Below are 11,587 nucleotides of genomic sequence, written 5' to 3'. Positions count from 1 at the left end.
CTGTTCCTGTCCAATATGGCCCTGCAAGTCACATCTTTGCTATGCTCTACTCCCACAACTGTGTTTTCCTTGTCTGTTTACACTGCCATTTATTTTCAAAAGGCTACAGCTTCCCTGTGTTTGTAAGTAGGCTGTCAGCTGGGCTTTGAACCAGTGCTGGCACAGTGAGCAGTGTTATCTTGAAGATCCTCCCTAACATAAAAGTATGTGCAAAAGAGATATTTGCTCCTTTTTAAATGTAAAAAGTAAATGTAAACTTCTTATGACATTGAATAACTGTCACTAGAATGTAATTTGGGTAAACACCCTATGGTGAAGCTTTCATCTGAATTAGAGGTGCGTCTGAACTTATTAGGAACAGTATCACAGTTTTGAGAGGTCCATATTTGCATCCATGAGACTATCTGTGATCTTTGGAGTCTGCACATTTTGGCTGGAGACTTTCCAGGAAAGAGGCATTGCACTTCCCACTGTAAATTTTGCAGGAAGTATCTTGCTCTTGAGACTTTGGAGGGAAGGTCTATCCAAATTCCACAGAATTTTGTCTGGATCTTATTCTGAAGGCAAATGGAAGTGTTGAAAGCTCAGTTGGTTATGTCTGCATGCACTTCCATCATACTTTTGATTAGAATGAGATATAACCTGAGTGTTTGGCCTGTCATAGCCTGTGGTTTCTAGTCTAGCAAGTCACACCTTTGTGCAATGCAGACACATATCCCTACAAGGATAACACCACTGTGGTTCAGCAGTGCTGACTTCCCCTCTGGGCACAAGCTAATGAAGGTGAATCACAGTTTCACGCCGACTTGAAATGTGCTAACAAACCTTTCCAGGCAATGGGCTACCTTATTTGCAAATGGCTTCTCCTAGTTCTGTCTATGTGTCCAGTGTAGCAGAGATGCCCAAAGTTCCTTGCGTATTTTCATCTGGTGCTCTGCACTCCATTCTGGGAGCCCTTCCTCATGCTGAGCTTGCAGAAAAGGTGTCCAATATGAAAAAGGTAGGCTTTGCAATAACAAAAAATTCCATTTGGTTACAGGATGATCAGCTAAAGGTATTGTTGATACACAAGATCCATACTGAAAACAATTGACTCCACAAAGAGAGAAACACAGTAAAGAAGCATCATCTCACTGTATCACATCATGAAGCAAGAGCCTATACTAAGAGTAAAAACAACTGTTACTCCATTTGTTTTCAGTGAATTTATGTACATATCTCTGTGTGTTTTCTGGTATGTTTAAGTATAGGAAGTGGGAAGGAAGGAAGTGGGATTCAGTGCTAGATGTCTGAGACATATAATAAGGATTAAAAATAAATTAATTCCTTCAACTTTGCCAAGCCAAAGTCTAAAAAGGTGCAGTTCATTCTGTAATAAATGTTGTACTCTCTATCAAATTAATCTTTCAGAGCCCCCTATCCCTAAGGAAGTCAAGATCGTCTGTCATGATATACTTTTCTTTCATTATCTACAAACAGAGCAACTAAATATATAAAGGCCTAATGCTGATTCATTAAACAAATGGATGCTTATTTCCACAATTCTGTGCAAATTGAATGAGTTTTAACAGAAAAATAATGTAGGTAACTCAGTCTTCATCAGACAGGAATATTTTGCAGTCATACACAAGCAACACTGTAAATCTGGGGCAGAGCAAAAAGCAGAAAATAATGATACTGATGACAGAAATAACAGAAGAAGGGGGTGCTGGTCGATCTTGTGAGGACAATCTGGAAAAATCTGTCTGTAACATCTAGAGCACTGGAAAAATATTTTTTTTGTCTGTCCTGGAAAAGGAAAAAAAAACCCAAAAGAGAGACAATTACTGCTGAACTAAAATGTGACATTTCCAAGACAAGGGCAGGTACACCAATGATGACTGCATTCGGCTTTTTTCTCCACAAAACTCAGATTTTATAAAGTCAGCCATAATATTGTCATTTAATGGTTCAAGACAGTTTTCTCTCCTTATTAGCTGATGGCACACTGCAAATTGTTTCAACTCATTTGTATGAGGGAGAGGGAGATGGGGTCTTTTCTCATCAGTCATTTTGGCATACAGAAGTTGTGAATTCCTTGGAGCCACTTGCAGTAAAGCAGGAGCACAGAGATAATGAAGACAGCCGCTTCTGATCCGTGAATCAGATTCCTGGTTTCCAGTTCCCGTCCTAACACTCCATCCTTCAGAGAGCTGAGCTCTCCCTCCTGCATCAGGCACATCACGGATTGTGGGGTGTTTGTGTATGTGTCTTCTCTCTTTTTGCTGCAACGTTGCTACACATCCAAGTGTAAAACAAGCTGCTTGCTTCCTCTGTCTGGTCACTGGGTTTACCTACCTTAGAGATATCTTAATGTCTATAATTACCAAAGTGAAAAATATGAAAATAGCCACTTATTTTCAGATCTAGAAGAACTGTCAAGATGTCTATTGCATCACATCAAATTCACTCATATCTAGGACAAAATATCCAGGAAAAGGTCCACAGATTTAAACAAAATCGTGTCAAAATGAAGAAAGCTTGAGAAATCATAAGTCCTGATAGAAGTAAAACCTGGCTGTCTAGAAAGCATGAGAGAAAGACATTGGTGTAGGGGTAATTTAGGGCACAGAAACAGAGTGGGAATTATTCTACATCAATACTCTAAAATTCAGTAAAAATAAGAAAAACCTTCAGATTTAAGGGTGATATTATTTTCTTATTCTAATAAAGAACCTAGTTCACCATAAGCAGGAAGTGAAAGATTCTGTGCATTTGTAAATTCTTTTACAACCCAAAGACTTGCACAGAGGTGAAACAGAAGTCAAGAGTGACAGGTATTTACAGAGCAGCCACTGCTGCTATGCACATCAGTGGCAGAATATTTTACTACAGCTTTATTAAATGAGTATTATCATGCTTTTAAGAATTTGTACAGAACCATAGATAGGTTTGTGTTGGAAAAGATCTTAAAGACCATCTAGTTCCAACTTCCCTGCCACAGGCAGCAACTTCTTCTACTGGACCAGGTGGTTGAAAATGCCATCCAAACTGACCTCAAACTCTCCCAGGGGTGGGTTATCCACAACTACTCTGGGCAGCCTGTTCCAGTGCCCCAACACCTATGGGTAAAGAATTTCTTTGTAATATCCAATCTCTAAATTCTCTCTCTTTCACTTTGAAACCATTACCCCTTGTCTATCACCACATAACCTTGAAAAAAGTAGATACATATAAGCAGAGAATGAACTTTTGTTTTCACATTGTAAAGCTGAGAAAACATCTAGAGACCAAATAAAATTTGGAGATTTTTTTTTTTTTTGTGAGAGCATCTCAGCATTTTTTGTAAATGTGGCCATTGCCAGGTCCAAGGTTGTTTGTTTGGTTTTTTTTTGTTTGTTTGTTTATTTGTTTGTTTTTAATGAATTACTTTTTGTTTAAGGATTGTGACACTTTACTTTCCAGGAATACTTTAGCAGCTAATTTTTACTGGCACATTTTTGAAAGTCAATTTTGCATATGGACCTATCTGAGGAACCCAAATTTAAAGTATGTATGTGTGCCAAGGGGTTATTGTACGCATGTTCAATCAGGGAAAAAACAGAGTCCCATCAACTTTATTTCACCAACCCAGTTCTTACCCTTGCAGCTCTACTGTATGTTGGGATTTTCTCAGGAAACTGCTGCAGATCTCCTAGGACTGCGTTTTCTGCCAGGTCAGACTCTTTGGAAATTCCTTGGAGTGTGTATTTTCCAAGGCATAATTACAGACTATTAGCTGTGCTTGCTCTACACCCATACACACAGATGTGCGTAACTCTGTTATGCAAATGTCGACCTAACAGGAACCGAATCACGTACTTTGCTTCGCGCCTATTTGCATTTCCTGGTAGCTTCAAAAAGTCTAATTTAGAAATGGGCCTCCAGTTGACACCCTTGCTGGGGACCTACCTCCTGCCTCCAATCCCATCTCAAACTCGGACGGAGTTTAGATACTTTTCCAAATGTTGGAGGTTGGTCCCAGTGCTGATTGGACTCCTCGTTTGCTTTCATTATCTGATGGGTGACAAGCCTGAACAGCTCACCATGTGTAACTAAATCCACCACAGGAGCTCACAAATCCCAGGCTTTTGGAAGTGAAAGCTTCCTTTGGCTGCAGTTCAAGCTTTCCTGTCAGGACATTTCAAACACTCCCATCACAGGAGTTATTGCTCATATGGAAACAGGTATGTTAACACATTCTTGGCAAACTACCAAGCAATGGAGCACAGGACTCAGTGAAGTTATGGATGTATTGGTGTTCAGTGTTTTTTTGAAAACCCCTTTTAACAATGGATGATCAGTAGATATTGAGCACATTTTATGTCTTGCACATTTCATCTGTTTATACATGGAAGGTTACACTGTGGATTGATCACATACATACTGGTGGTGATGAACATGGGGAGCAGTTATTTGAAAACAAAGGGCTTTTCAATACAGCATTCAAATGTTTAATGAGATTTGAAACCTGAATGTTGAAGCTAGACAAATTTAAAACTGAAAATAATTAACACATTTCTAACAGTGATGGTAATTCAATAAGAGAAAAAGCTTCCTAAGATTGTTGTCAATAGTCCATCATTAGGAAGCTTTTAATTAAAATAGGAGATATATAGAATCATAGAATCATTGAATGCTTTGGGTTGGAAGAAACCTTAAAAAACATGTAGTTCTAACCCCACTGGTCATGGGCAGGGAATCTGCCACTAGACCAGGTTGTTCAGAGCCCCATGCAGTCTGGTCCTGAACACTTCCAGGAATGGGGAGTCCACAATCTCTCTGGACAACCTGTTCCAGTCCCTTACTGTCCTCATAGTAATGCATTTCCTCTTAATATCTAGTCTAAACCTTTCCTTCTTCAGCTTGAGGACATTGCCCCTTGTCCTATCACTGCAAGCCCTTGTGAAAAGTCCCTCTTCCATCTTCTTGTAAACCCCCTTTGGCACAGGTTATTAGTTTTTTCCTCCTGTGTTTGAAGGACTGCTGCAGGTAAATGGGCTGCTTCAAGAACATTACAAAAAAAGCTGATCTAGCAGTCACTCTGATTTTCTTCTATTTAGAGGAATACTCCTGGGAACTTTTAAGTGATTTGCAAATAATGATAAAGCATATTTAAAACAGTTGCGAACAGCTCTACTTCCACAAATGGACATCAAGCAGAAATTAATCTAGAGAAGTCCTGTGGTGTGTAAAGGGTCTGTTCATCTGATTGCCACTAGACTCTTGTGTCCTTAAAAACTAGAATTTACAAATTTGTCAGAGCATGAAACCTAGAATTTTGTTTCATTATTTTGTTCATGATTTTGACCATAACACATCTGTTCTGGCAAAGAACAAAACAAAAACATGTAACTTGTAAAATGAGCTGGAGGTTTGTCAGCTTTCAGGACTGGGAACCTACTCAAGGTTTATTTACTATATTTAGTTACATCTTTTTTTCTATACAAGTGACAGCACAACATGAAAGTGCGAGTGTCTCTACCTACTATTATTACGAAGTTCTTCAGTTCTGGCTGTCCAAAAATTATCTACAATGATCTTTTGGTGCTCTAAACCTGGTTTTCTCCCTCATGTGGTTAATCCCCTATATCTGCATTAAAATTTTGGCACCTTTTTGTTGAGAAAGTCCTATTTGAATGAGATGATATGCTATTACTGCATGGGTGGAGTAGTAAATGATAATAGAACAGTGTAGTCCATATCAAAGCATGTTAAATGCACTGAAAAATCATCATCAAACACAAACTCAAATAGTAAATGAGACCAGTAGTAAGTGGAGCCACTTCATGTATGTAGCAGCGCTGAAACAGGTGCTGCATAAACAGAGAACAAAGGGGTCTGTCCCCACCCTTAAAAAAATTTATTGTTTCAAGGAAATAGGTTAAAAGCATATGTCAAAACAGCATTTTTCCCATTCATTAAAGCTTTTGAATGTTCCAGAAGTCAGACAGAATCACAGACCAATACATGAAATACTCGAGGGACCAGTTTGTCTCAGGAACCATCACCGTCTGTCAGGACTATCTACTTCTAGCTACTTGACATAAAAAAATAATGCAGAACAGATGACTGAAATGGTTGTAAAATATCAAAATTACTACCTAAGGTGTTTTTATATTTTTATTTCAAAGGATGTCATTTTTGTGTGGAGACTACTGAAGTCCTCTTTGAAGCCTGCTCCTTGTGACAACAGAGGTAATTTTGTTGTAGCTGAGCATTGAAACATATTTGAGTTTTTAAACTCAATGTTTTCCTTCAGGTTCAGGAAGAGTGACAGGAGGAAGAAGCACAGGAAGGTCTGGGCTTGCCTCTTATGTCCCCAGGGACTCTCAGGCAGTAGGTGGGCCGAGTGACTGCAAAGAAAACCTTGGGATATGTGGATCCTCCTTGGATTGCCCCAGGTGATTAGGTCCTGGTGAATCTTGGAGAGCTGCATCCAAGCTTGCAGGAGGCAGGGAGGCTGGCTGCCACCTGCAGAAACCACGCTGCTGCTGCAGGTTTGACATTAACAGTGAAATTAGGTGATTTTCCCCTTGCCGAAGTTCAGAGTGTTCCTCAGGTTCCCGTGGCAAACATGTGACATGCTGACATCAGTGCCAGGTGAGAGATGCCATGTTTAATTTTAGAAGATAATTCAGAACTCATTGCGAAATGTAGGCGTTCATAAAAGCAATGGTCAGGAGAAGGAAGAGGCTTGTACTGTCATGCTCTTTCCTCAGAAACGGGAATCTGCCCAAACACCACACCAGGAATGAGTCTGGCCAGCGGCTCTCACTGCAGGGAGAGAAATCCTGAGGCTGCAGCACACGGGGATGGGACCTGGGGGTTGCTGCTTGATGGACCAGGCACCAACCAGGAGCTGCTCCAAGCCCTTCCCACCCCTCAGCTGTCTCACACCCTGCAGGGCTGTGCCATCTCCAAAGCCCTCAGGGGCATGGATGGGACTGCACAGGATGGCTTGTGGATCTGTCCCCAGAAAATACACCTTGCTGCAGAGTTACAGAAATGATTTTAAAATCAAAATGAAATATGTGTATTAGTTTCAGCTGAACAAGAAAACAAAGAGATTTAGACAAGATTGACACATTTGAATTTTTCAGTTTAAAACAAATGAAAATTAGAAAATTGGAAAAAATGTAAAATAAGAAAATAAAATGTAAGTAAAATATTAGTAAAATGAAGTAAGAAGTTTTGTTTCAAGTAGAACAAGATGTCTTAGTTGTACAACACCCCTCCTCGCAGTGATACTTCGTTATTTGATTTTATTAAGCAATTACACAGGCAAATATACTTGGGGTTCATGTGAGACAACTGTGCAAAACATTAAAGTTCAGACTTTGAATCAAAAAGAAGTAAAAAGTCCACAGTCTGCACAGTTCTGAGTGCAACTAACTGTTCTGTAGCACAGTTATCTGGAAGGACATAGAGCCAGACAAGAACCCTGCCCCAAATTATTGTATGCATTTTTAGTAACCACCCAGATTTAACGAAATGACTGAGTTCCCCATGTGCTGTGTCAAATCCTGTTGTATAATGTTACTTACCCTGATACGTATCAGTCGCAATTACTGTCTGCTTTCAGGTAGATGTTACTATGTCACTTGGAACAATAACAAAGAAAACAAAATCCTCTTCCTCTTTGAGTGAAGATTGCATCTTCCCAGCATGGGAAATGAGTCTATCATATGCTTCAGGACATTCATCTTTTTAATTTAGGGAGGTATCCTGGGCACGGCTTGCCACATTCAGAGAGGCAGTTTTAAACCCATGAACTCTTTCTATGCTTTCTACTGATATTAAAGAGGCCAGACCAATGTTTCTTGATGAAAACAATTGCTTTTCAGATGAAAATACTGTAATGAAGATACTAATGGGTGCTAAAAGTGCGAAGCTGACCACTAGTTACTCAACTGAGACTGATACTACAAGCCAATGGAAAAAACACCTGTATTGTTGTGTGTTTTCTGCTTCACATTTTATGCTGCTTGGAGGAATACAGCAGTTGTGTATTTTACTCTCTTGAAATGGAACATGTGGTTGGGTTCATAGAAGAAACTGGATTTGAGACATCTCTGATGTCTGTGTCAGGTAACTCCACAATGTGGCAGTCCCTGCATAGCTCACAAAGCCTTCCCAAGCACTGTGATCCTTCTCATCCCTTCTACCACTTGTATATTCAATTATTTATTTATTCAGTGACCCTCTGTAGAAGGAGCTGTACTATATTTTTTCATTGCTAAGCTGAGTGATTCTGACTGTAGTCTTTGAGCCATGTGATTCCTTGAGATCCCCAGAGTCATCTGTGAAGCTGTGATTGACCAAATCATCTGCTCTATAAATCAGATTTTGGCCCTGCAGGCCAGTCAAAACCTTCTTGAAAATCAAGATATGTAGTTACCTGCCAAAGTAAGTGTAGGTACCTAGATTTTCAAAATTACTGCCTTCTGTTCCTTACTGAGACTCCACTCCTGGACTTTAAATATGTGTTAAAATTTTCCTTCTTATAGGGAAGGCAGAAATAAGTACTTTTTTGTTGTTACCCCTAAGAAATTTTTCACCTCAAATTTTCAGAGCGGCTTAGGGAAAAAATTCCTCTCGCCACTAAAAAGGTCTTGGACAAGTATCTATGAAAGAGTTAACAAGGTCACTTTCTCTGTGATGTTCATTAGCTTTGTATCTGTCACAGCCATAAATTGTGAAAACCACTGCTTAAAATACTTCCATGATTCCTCAATGTTGTCCACATGCTCCGTTGCACGTGTAATAACACACCACTCAGTAGAGAAGAGTAATTCAGACTGTGGTTTTAAGCTGTCCATCCTTACTGGCAGCATTACATGTGGGGCAGCCTCTACAATTGTGTCCTTCCAAGGCAATATCTGTACATCTTGAGTTTCCACCCTTTTCCTTTGAAAAGGACACATTGCAATGATCTCTTTTACATCAGCTCTCTACTGTGTGGCTGTTTCATAGGTACAGAAAATTGCTGCAATCCAGTGAAATTTATTTTGAAGAGCCATCTGTAAATTAAGAGGCATTAGAACACAGCTGAACTAGAGCTTGTTTAAGAAGAGTCTCTCTCTCCTCAGAGACAACCTAATAATTGTTTGTGCAGTGTCTTGCACACTGAAACTCCTGCTGGAAACATCTCTAGCACTAAAATCCTGCCTACAACCATTCTCTGGCATGGATCCCCTGTTATTAAACTCTTTTCCATTCTGAAAGAGGGGGTGGTTGCATCCAGGCTGCCTGTTGGAAGTAGGCAGTGGGCTTTACTAAATCTTGGAATTTTTTACTTGTCACAGGCCAGAAATGTGCCAGGAGTTGTTCTATAATCAAATGACAGAGATGATGGCTTCTGGTGTCCAGCAATGCTCTGTGGGATTGTTTAATTTGCTGGCATAGACAAAGGCTGTTTGTCTGTTACCACCTGGAGTTAATATAAATGCCAAATGCTAATAGGCAGACTAGTGGTACCCTAACTTACCTTGCAATGTATTTTACTCCATGAACATTTAACTGGGCTTGTCAATCAACAAGATTAACTAACTCACAGCCCAGATTATCAATGGGTTTTATTGACAGACTACCCAGTAGAAAATTGAACATAATGAGCCCAAATCAGGTTTTTCTTTTCCCAACAGCACTCTTCAGAGAATCACAGGATAGTTTGGGTTGGAAGGAACCATAAAGATCATCTACATCCCATCCCACTGCCATGGGCAGGGACATCTTCCACTAGACCAGGTTGTTCAAAACCCCATCTAGCCTTGCCTTGAACACTTCCAGGGATTCCACAACTCACCCACATGGTTGCAAAGTCACAGTTGTTCTTGTTGCTCATTTCATGCTGCCATTTTGGACGAGACATCTGGGCCATATGGACAGAAGATGTGCAAGCCATCATCTTGCTTTGGAGGCTGGTGATCAGATCATGCCTTGGAGAGTTGGGAGAAGAAGGCCTGAAGCCACTCAAATTAAAGAATCTGGGACCCTCCACTCCTAGGAGTGCACTTGAAACATTAAACTACCATACAAACAGCAGATGGAATCTTTTCTGCAGGATGTTTTGTTGTTGTTTTGGGGTTTGTGAGGCTTGTTGGTGTTTTTAATTGTTTTTATTTCTTCTTTTTTTTTTTCTTTACTCTCAGAAAGGAGTCTATGCTCTAGTGCTTTTGCTGTCTTTTTTTTTTTTTAATTTTTTGGCTTGGAAAAAGGCCTCCTCATCCCCACACTGAAAACATATCCCATCCAGGAGCTCAAGCAAACTCCTGGCTTAGCATGTAGGAGCCCTGAATTGCCCTCAGGAGGTGTCTGATCTCGTTCTTGCTTGTGTTGGGAAGTCTGGGTGTCTGAGCTATTCTACTAGAGCCAATTACCTACTTCTTAGACATCAGGGCAGATAAGTCAGGCACCTGAAGATGGATGGTGTAACTCAGAACCCACTTCAGACTTTACCTTCCACCTATATAGGTTTTTGTTATACCTGCATTAGAACACCACTGGTTTAAACTGACAGACTCTTCTCTGAAGGATTTATTCTGTCCTGGATTCAGATGGATATGAGTGAACATGGCTGTGGGCAAACCCTGACATCACCTCTAAATCATGCTGGTTTCTGTGACTTCATGCAGGCCACCAGTAAACGTGCCCTCAGACCTGCAGCTCCCAAACTGACCTGTCAGGCAGTCACTGGGCCTGCAAATTAAATGTAAAGACAGTCCTAAAAATAAGGATCATAAATGTTTCAGGCTAATTTATTCTGTAAAACTAGATTAATAAAAAGCTGCTCCTCTGTTAAAACATCATCTACTATGGAGCAGCCCACAAAGAATTACAGCAGGCGATTTTTATCTCTTTCCCACTCCTTCTCATTCCACCAAAAAGAAGGATTCATGTAGGAAAGTGCTGACACATCCTTAATCAAAGCTGTGTGAATTGCTCACATCAGTGTAATTTTATTATTCTGTTGCCTGGATACTTTAATAATAATTATAATAACAATAATAATGGTGATGATGATGCAAAATCTTATTAAGTCATTGAAGGATAATGCTTTGTTTTTCTACATTTATTTTTAAATTTATTGAGGAAGCCTGTTAACACTACAAGAAGAGACAGTATATATAGTCTATAAATGGGAAGGGAAATTCATAACAAAAAATATCCCCGTGGTTGGTACATTAACCACCCTGTGGTTCCAAAAAGGATCCAAATGCTATGAGCACCTTGGAAAACATCAGAGACTAGAAGGAAAGGAGTGTGCTACAAATACATCACTGACTGTTGGGATATGGTGATAGATCAAAATCTAGCCTGCCCTGTGGAGCCAAGTTTGGGAGGGTTTTTGCGTGCTGTTCTCTGGCAAGGCTCAAATTTGGCAATTATTTATTTAAATAAACAAACACAGAAAAATACCACTGTTCAGGAATGGGACATCATCTAACTTTGGCTTCAAATGCATTGCCCAAAGTGGTTTTGGATCAGTTGACTCCTAAGGCCTCTTCTTCCCAGTTCCTGTTGTGATAAAGCAGCAGTGCTCCTGCTCATGGCTTGTGCAAAATTA

This window comes from Passer domesticus, chromosome 1, assembly GCF_036417665.1.
Source record: "Passer domesticus isolate bPasDom1 chromosome 1, bPasDom1.hap1, whole genome shotgun sequence".
Lineage (NCBI taxonomy): Eukaryota > Metazoa > Chordata > Aves > Passeriformes > Passeridae > Passer > Passer domesticus.
This window is presented reverse-complemented; position numbering follows the sequence as displayed.